The sequence below is a fragment of the Taudactylus pleione genome, unplaced genomic scaffold (genome assembly GCF_031769625.1).
Source record: "Taudactylus pleione unplaced genomic scaffold, aTauple2 ptg000128l, whole genome shotgun sequence".
Lineage (NCBI taxonomy): Eukaryota > Metazoa > Chordata > Amphibia > Anura > Myobatrachidae > Taudactylus > Taudactylus pleione.
In genome coordinates this window covers 13,138,168-13,147,871 of record NW_028284530.1, presented here as the reverse complement: position 1 = coordinate 13,147,871, position 9,704 = coordinate 13,138,168, and positions in this window count along the sequence as shown.

Below are 9,704 nucleotides of genomic sequence, written 5' to 3'. Positions count from 1 at the left end.
GTAGAAAGCTGGAAATTATGTCTTGTCTGAGTCCATTCATGGCTTGTCATTCATGTCTGTCTGTGTGTGCTGTTTCATGTGTTCACTAATTAACTAGCTGTCTCTCTGCAGAGCAGGTACACATATGCCTTTGATTAGGAATCACTCTCCTGGAATTGGTTCTGATTGGACCCTGCTGCCTATAAGGTTCAGCCAGCCTTGCTCTCCTGGCCGATTATACAGACTGACATCCGGATAGTGCTTGTTCTCAGAAGTCTGAATCTTTGCTGGTCTTACCTTGTTCCACAGTTCTTGTATGCTGAGTTATTCTTCCAGTGTCCTGCACCTGCCTGTCTGTTTAGTATTAGCCTGTGATATATATCCTGCTGCTGCCTGTGGCATTTTCATACCAGAGTCCAGCCAAGCCGCACCACGGCCCGCAAGGCTGCCTCATAGCCTGCATCTCATCCCGGCTGGCATAGCCGCACCATGGCCCGCAAGGCCGCATCATAGCCTGCATCTCATCTCGTCTGTCATAGTCGCACCACGGCCCGCAAGGCCGCATCATAGCCTGCATCTCATCTCGTCTGTCATAGTCGCACCATGGCCCGAAAGGCCGCATCATAGCCTGCATCTCATCTCAGTTGTCATAGCTGCACCACGGCCCGCAAGGCCGCTTCATAGCCTGCATCTCATCTCGGCTGTCATAGCCGCATCACGGCCCGCAAGGCGGCCTCATAGCCTGCATCTCATCTCGGCTGTCATAGCCGCACCACGGCCCACAAGACCGCATCATAGCCTGCATCACGGTCTGCAAGGCCGCATCGTTTAGGTTCCACCTGCACCCTGGCCCTCAAGGCCACATCTTGAAATTTGTTACTCAGCCATTATTCCTTGTCTGTATTTTGTCTGTCTAGTTCTTGTTTGTCTAGTCCTTGTATGTATCTTGCCTGTCCAGTCCTTGTTTGTTTTTATGTCAGTCTTGTCATAGTCCATTCTTATCTAGTCTGGTCTTGTCTGTTACCCTGCAGTATCACAGTCCTGGTCATTCCTGCTGAGCAGCCTGCTTAGTTGTCCTCTCGCTTCTTGCCTGACTACCCAGCTGCAACATTGTCCCTAGACATCCCTGAGACCTGTCATCTGCTACTGCTAGAGTATCCTGTCACTCACATCTGTTCCTGTCCTTATAACCTGCAGCTTCACTCCAGCTAGTACCAGTACAGGAAGGACTGCCACTCCTCAGCCGTGTTACTAGTGAGCAGTCCTGCGGTCTCTCGTTGGTTGTGTAAGCCTCTACTGCTGGAGGCGTAAATCCAGGCAGCCACCTAAGTACCGGTGTGTAAATAAATCACTAAGGGAACAGCGGGTGGCTGTTATTGGTAGATGATCCTCTCCCTGGCTCTAGAGGTCTTACACAACCATGCGAGAACCATAAGAGGTGCTAGCCGCAGATGTGTTGCCCTAGGGGCATACTTCCGATAAATTTCTTAGTTGAAAGTTTACTTATATGAAGTCTACAACTTCAGTATTATTATACTGTAAAGGGTGCTCCCTTCTGTTCTTTAGGTCCTTAAGTCTCTATTCTTTGTTTCAAATTTATTTTCTTATTTTTGTGCTTAGCATTTTATGCTCTTCCCCTTTTTTATATAATTTATTTGAGTGGTCACTTCATCGTACATTTATTTCTTTATGTTTTGGGTTCATATCCGAGTCTCAGTGCAAAATTATATGTATATGTGATTTCTTCTCATGTCTTTGTTAAAATTTTGTTCTTGGAATATTGGCGGGATTAATTTCCCCATTAAAAGGAAAAAGCTCCTCCTTTACTTAAAAAAATGCACATTGATGTGGCTCTAATACAAGAGACTCATCTGATTGAATCTGAACATGTTAAGCTTTCCTCCATGGTTACAAAATGGTAGCTGCTACTTCCTTTAACTCAAAGGCCAGAGGAGTGGCTATTCTAGTTAAGGCTTGTAGACTAAAATATTGCATGTAGATCCAGAAGGAAGATATGTCATTGTAGAGATTTCTTTGCTGACAGAAAAGTTTGCCTTGTGTAATCTCTATGCACCTAATATTTATTCTAGGAGATTTTTTCAAAGAATTCTAACGAAATTATATGTGTCAAAGTCAAATAATTGGTCATGATCGCTTGCAATTATTATCTGACGATCTATTCATCTATGGTCTGATGAAGAGTAAATTGGACGCTACTCTGCATCGGCGCAATCCAATGCGCACAATTTCGCCTCCACCACACACATACACTGATGCATATGTTTCAGACATATATATACAACATGCATACACATAGACTATCGCACATGTATCCACATGTGTACACATGGATGCTCATATGCGTATACACATATACACAATTGCTATTTCGATATACAGATGCACATTAGCGAATATAAAATATATACACAAACACACAACGCATAGTTGCCTTGTACACAACACATACACGCAACGGACATTTGCTTGCGTTCATACGCACAACGCATATTTATGAATTCCTGTAAATATCTCACACTCACATGCACGCACATATATCAAAGGTTCCCTAGCATTGAGTTTAATATTAGAGGTTTTGTTAGCTAATAATTATAATGTAAAATGTACATATGTGATATTTAAGGTATAGAACATAGTAGACATGTCATGTTTGGCATCATACTGACACCCTGTTTATTTGCAGACATCCGAATCTATCGGCAAAGAAGTCATAGCTTGCGTTCGCTAGTTATGGATGTTAGGGAGTTTTTGCTAGATTTTTATTACTTGTATGCAGTGTCTTAGCTAGTTTTAACCAGTTCTTCGTGAGGAAAAGACACACCAAGGACTGTTGGGAGGCTGATCCATACCCCTGATGACGCCATATGAACTGACCTATGACCTGCATTGTACCAGAGTGACAAGAAGCAAGAACCAATGAAATCATGTATGCCTGTCTCTATTGTTGGTGTCACACTCTGTAAGGTATATAGGCTTGTGTCCATGAGCTAGCTCTCAGTCATTAGCTGGGCCACACATATCCGCTCCATTAAAAATAGTGGAGGTGTTAGAGTACACAAAGGAGAAGTGATGGAAGTTTTCCGAGATTTCTATTCCAAATTGTATTCTCAAGATGCATTGAATTATACTCGCAAACAAGACTTTCTACCCCCAAAATCTCAATCAGAATTACTTTTATCCCTGATTTCTAAAGAGGAAATCCTAAAAGCCATTGCATTACTGAAACCCCTCAAATCACCAGGCCCTGATGGACTTTCAGGGGAGTTTTACAAAATTCTAGCTGACAGTTTAGTAGATACACTAAAAGAGGTGTTCAATACCATTCTTACAAAAAATATACTTCACCTATATTTCAATTCAGCGATTGTGAGGGTACTTCCTAAACCTTTATAGACTAATTAGTAGTGTTGGAGTTGTGCACTTGTAACTTTTCTTTTTGTATCTGCAACAATAGTCTCAACAGATAGCACCTCCCATTATATATATATATTCAGGGTGTGCAGTCTAGGGCCCCTTTCCATAAACCGTGACGGTTTATAAATTACTAACCAAAATCTTTGCTGAGAGATTATAACTCATCCTGCCCTCAATCACCTGACCAAATGGGATTCATTTATGGCAGGCACTCCATAGTAAATGTTCATAAAGTTATTGCAGTGATTCAGCATTTGTGCAGAGCGGGTGGTCCCAGTGATCAGGTGGTTATATTATTATTCTTATTATACTTTATTTATATGGCGCCACAAGTGTTCCGCAGCACTTTACATAGTACATAAAACTGATAAGTGAACAAGAAACAAGTAACTTACAGTACATTACAGTGCAGGTCAAGGACACGATTTATATACATTGCTGCAATAGCGATTAAACCACTCACAATAAGCAGCAGCGAGTTGGCAGTCAAGTGTTAGGTGCCCTTATGGGGAGTAAGGAGCAGAAGAAAATGTAAAGAGAAGCATATGAGGGAAGAGGTCCCTGCTTGTGAGAGGTCCCTGCTATCAATGGACGCTGAAAAAGCTTTCGATTTGGTCACCTGGGATCACCTGTTTGAGACATTGCTTCGTTTCGGTTTCACGAGTGATACAGTGACACTGCTAAAAAGCCTATACGCGTCTCCGCTTACGCAGATATCTAGTAATGGATACATATCCTCATCATTTGAAATACAGAAGGGAATGAGACAGGGTTGCCCTCTGTCCCCACTCCTTTTTGCTCTGGCTCTTGAACCATTAGCTATTGCTCTCTGCGCTTGTACACTGGGCCTGATTCAGACCCGCTCGCGAGCGCTGAGCGCTCGCAAGCGGGTCGATGGTGGCCCAGGCGCATGCGCACGATGAAGCCAGCTCCATCGTGCGCATGCACGATGGACCCGGATAGTAACGAGCAAACCGTCGCTCTGGGTCTCGTACCAAAGGGGGCGTGCTGTCGATGTTGAGTGTTGGGTGGTCTAGTTACTAAGCAGTGTTATGAGACAGAGTGAAAAGTGATAAGTCTGTGATAAGGTGCCAGCCAATCAGCTCCCAACTGCCATCTCACAGGCTGTGTTTGAAAAATGACAGTTGGGAGCTGATTGGCTGGCACCTTATCACAGACTAATCACTTTTCACTCTGTCTCCTAACACTGCTTAGTAACTTGACCCCTAGAGGTGCCCACACACATACCGGCTTTTCATCCAATTAGGCCAATTTCGACGAATCGTGACGACGAATCGGGTAAAAAAAAAGTACAAATCCTGAGTATATACTCACAAGCACGATGCTGATGCACATCTCCGCTCGTCGTACATCGCATCCTCTGATCTGCCGTACTGTAGTGCAGATTAGCCAACCATGAACACGATGGAAGCCAATCGTGAGGGTTTTTTTTCCCTCCTGACGAATCGTACGATTCATCGCACAATGCGGAATTTGACTGACAGAAGCCTGGACCACACCATCGCCATCTTGTGCAGCATCGTGTATGGAGCAAGACAGTCGCACATTGAGGAGCCTGCACACTGGATTCTTGTTTTGGACAATTTTTGGTGAGTATTGGTACAGTTTAAATACAACCACACTGCCCACCAATATGTGCTCCCCACTGCCCACCAATGTGTGCCCCCAGGTAATAAATGCATGACCCAGCCATCGCCCGCCGTATTGAGGCGGTCGGTGGCTGGGTCATGCATTTAAGCTCCCACTGCCCACCAATGTGTGCCCCCAGGTAATAAATGCATGACCCAGCCACCGCCCGCCGTATTGAGGCGGGCGGTGGCTGGGTCATGCATTTAAGCTCCCACTGTGGTACCCCAGAACCTGGGAGTACCTTATGCTGAGTATTATTGTATATGTCAGTGTATTACGCCATGTTGGGATTACCTGATATGTCTGTATGTTGTTTTATTTGCCAATTCATATATTTACACCCCTTAAAGTTTACAAAGACTCAGTTTACGTATATATACAAACTCCCTCATAGAGGGGACATTGGAGCAGGCTGTGACAGCTGACGCGTGGCCAGGGACATGACTGCAGCCACAGCAGAGGAGACTGATCTCTATAGAGAGCCAGGATGAATGAAGTATTAGTGCGGCACGTGCGGTGAGCGGGAATAGCACCCGCACGCGACCGTTGATTTATAAGGAGCACCCACGGGGGCCTCTTGGAGTTGGCCTAAGCGTGTGCTGTGGAGTGCAGCTCCTGTGAAAAATGTCCCGTACCTCAGGGACGACGGTAACAGTGATGTGGGGCAGAGAGATGCCTGAGTGCGGAGGAAAGTGGGACTGACCTGACAGCACTGTGCGGAGCAGCCGGAGGGCTGTGAGAACACTGCCGGGAGAAAGCAGTGTAGTCGGAGGGACCACCCAGCTACTACCATTCCCTGGTTGAGCTGCCTGACAGCTGGGAGGCTGAGGGGCGGTCCTGAGGCAAAGGAGCGGGCCGGAGGAGAGCCGAGGTAGCCGTTCATCATGTTCCCTGCAGTGCCAGTCAGTGAACAGGAGGCGGGCAGCAAGTGGGACTAGGCAGACCTCTTCTATGTAACAGCGGGGAGATGAGCCCGGCAGCTACAGGAGGTGTGACTCAACTACAGTTGGGAGCCGGTGTGAGAGGGTTACTACGTGAGTAGGAAATGCTGATACACTTTCCCCATAACTGCTCACCTATTGGGATCAGCCTAGAAGCAGACAAAGATAGCAATTGAACAAGTACTCTTGCCTCACCATGATAATTCTGCTGAGCCCTCACTAGAGAAACAGTAAAGTGGCATTTAGTAAAGAATAGTCGCATGTTAGCTACAGACTAAGCATTTACTACCACCATTAGTATAGCTGACAATACTTGTGCCCGCAGGTATTGACATTAATGAGTGAGAGCAGTCAGCTGAATGTAAAGAAAGACTACATCCAGCTCTTGAGTTGTCTTCAGTTAAATAGCTGTCTAACTCTGCAGCCAGATTCAGTTAGGGAGAGACAGCAAGACCCTGTTGTGACATTCTGCTATTTACACACAGGACAATCCCAGTCAGATTTAAAAATGTCAGTGTGAGAGTCCCATTATTTAGTCTGCAGTAACGACTGATTCAATTAATATTCAGAGTGAACCGTACAGTGAGGTCGTCTCTACAATTTATGCAGCATTAGGATCATACAACGAGCAGAACGATAGGAGCTGTAATTGTACATCCATTGGCAACTAGTTTACTCCCTTGGGACAATTCTCTACTAATGCTACAAATGTTGCTAAAGTTCTCCAACTTTATTGCCAGCACAGAACAGTATTAACCGGCGCTTACTTTGTAATGCCAACATATTAAAAAAGGGACAGGAAATTGCACTTAAGTTGATAACAAGTTAGAAACAGTCAAGTTAGTAATCAATATCCACACTCTTCTAAGGAGTATAAGATCACCAACTTAACTTTGTGCACCATCGCTTCAGAATTAGCTGGCAGCCAGTAGTAAAGTGTACTGACTCTCATATTTGCTGTTTTATCTATAGACTCTCTAATATATACAGTATGTTGTTGTTTAAATGTAATTTAACTACCGTGTAATGTTCTATGGTACTGTCGTGATATAACCCTCTTAAGTCACAGGTGGGCTGTCCTGAAGTCCGTTCAGTTCCAGTAAAATAAAACTCCACCGGGTCACGTGTACTTACGTTATCTTAAATTGTTATGTCTTATGTGTTTCACAAATGTAATGTACTGAGCGGGATATTGTCAGTATTCTGTTTTACTGCTTGGGTGATCATCTCTGCAAATAAAATACCACAGTTCCTGGTACCAACTGGCCTGATACATGTTGTTGGTGAATAGAGAGCTTTCTATTCTGTTACAAGAGAATAATCCGGAGGAGTGTTCCTGAAAGAGTTCTCACTTTGGATGGTAAAACACCTATTACGCATTACCTCACTAGTTATCGCTTTAGAGGGGTGTCACACCACTGCCCACCAATGTGTGCCCCCTTACCTAACCACGTCATGGGGCCACCTAATAATTAAATTAGAAAACCAAAGACAAAAATATTTAATCAAGATAAACAAATACATTCCAGGAAGATTCTTCATATTGAAATAACATATTATATTAATAATAAACATGTTTAAAAATCAATTCAATACAGATAAAATAAAAATACATTTTAAGTAATATAACAAAAAAATAAATAAACACGTATTTTAAAAAATAATCACCATACATTACATTTAAAAACACAAATTATTTAAAGCTGGGGGTGTTCTACCTTTCGGTCTCCAGCTGTTGTGGAACTACAGATCCCAGGATGACCTGCCACCCACCCTTGGGAAATAACAGCATGTTAAAACTGTTTTTAGGGCATCCTGGGATCTGTAGTTCTACAACAGCGACAGGCCCAAAAGTGGAAGACCCATGCTGTCAAACAAAGAAAAGCATTATATTACCAAGCAATGAACACATGACATTCCTGTAAAAGAAAACACGATTAGAATACCATAACAAACCTTTAAAACCCTGTAAAAAAGAAAATATTAAAAAATTAAAAATGTGAACTATAACAACATTACATTTTTAAAACCTGTAAAAAAGAAAATATTAAACCATAAAAATGTGAACTATAACATTACATTTAACAAAACTATATACACAAATATTTAAATGTCCTTTTTTTTCTTCTTCATAGATAATGTCCACGGATTCTGAACGTGAATTCGTTACAGGATTCATTGAAATCCTGCACTCGAAAGAGTGTCTGTGGAAGATCAGTTATCGGAAGTACCACAACAAGTCGCACAAGTTGGCCGCACTAGAGGAATTTTTGGTGTATACGAAAAAATACATTTCTGATGCAGACCTGAAAACTGTACGGCAAAAGATTCAAAATCTCAGGACAGTGTACATCAAAGAAAAAAAGGTGGATGACTCCAAAAAATCAGGAGCGGGCACAGATGAAATATATAGTCCTGCGCTGTGGTACTACCATATGATGTCATTCATCAGTGAACAAGAGCCTCAAAGGGAATCTATCGTCTTGATGGCTGAGCGTGAGGGAGAAGAGGAGGTTGCAGAAGTCTTGGTAAGTAGTGACACAGTTTAAACCAAAATCCTTAATGTTTTTGTTGTTAAATCCCAAATGTCCAATTTAGTCAGTAGTTCACAGACAGTCCTCCTGCCATGGTACAGCACCTGGTCCATTCAAATAGGTCATGTACTCCTCCCTCACTTCTTTGCCACGTGCGCTGGATGTTGTTGTAGTTGGTGGTGCAGACACAGATGTCAAATGTTCAGTGTCCTCCGGGTGTCCTACATCTTCTAGTCTAGCTGGGACTGGTCCTCGTTGGGTAGATTTTCTTCACAGAAAGTTGTGCAGCACACAGCACGCCATCACGACCCAGTCTATCTTCTCCACACGTAGATTGATGGTGGTGTGGAATATGCGGAAGCGGTTGCTCATTATTCCAAACGCATTTTCCACAATGTGCCGTGCCCGGGATAGACGGTAGTTGTAGATCCTTTTCTCTCTGGTCAGGCTCCTCTGTGCAAATGGCTTCATCACATGTTCATGTAATGCAAAAGCTTCATCTGCGACGAAAACGTAATTTAGGCCGTGCTTTGTCTGGTCCAGTGAGGGCAAGTTGCGGGTTTTGTTGGTGAGTCTCTGGTAGAAAGTCGTCTGTTTGAAGGACCCACCACCGAAGCACGGCCATTCTTGCCGACATCCACAAACAGAAATTCGTAGTTGGCAGTCACCACTGCCATGAGAACGATGCTGAAGAAGCCTTTGTAGTTGTAGTAATATGATCCGGTGTTGGCAGGTGGGTTGATGCGGATGTGTTTCCCATCAATGGCTCCTCCGCAGTCAGGGAAATTCCAACGTTGTTCAAAATCTTCCGCGATGCTGGTCCACTCCTCCACGGTGTTAGGAAACTGTAAAAAATAGTAAAAAAGGGGTTAAAACATGACTATAATATTTTTTTCCCTATATATACTCCCACCCAAGACCCTGATTAAGCATTCACACCGGACCTCAGTCTGCTCGGTAATGACAGTGAGCCGGAGAATACCACACAAGTGGAAAGTCCACTTCCACCTGAACCCTCATCTTCTCAACAACCCCAAAAAAAGAAGATAAAAAAACAAGGCAGAAAGGAGAATCTTACTGAACGTGAGGACAATTTTTTCCAAAATGCAGAACGGCTGCTGCAGAAACCCCCAGATGCAATAAATGATTTCACAGCTCATGTGAA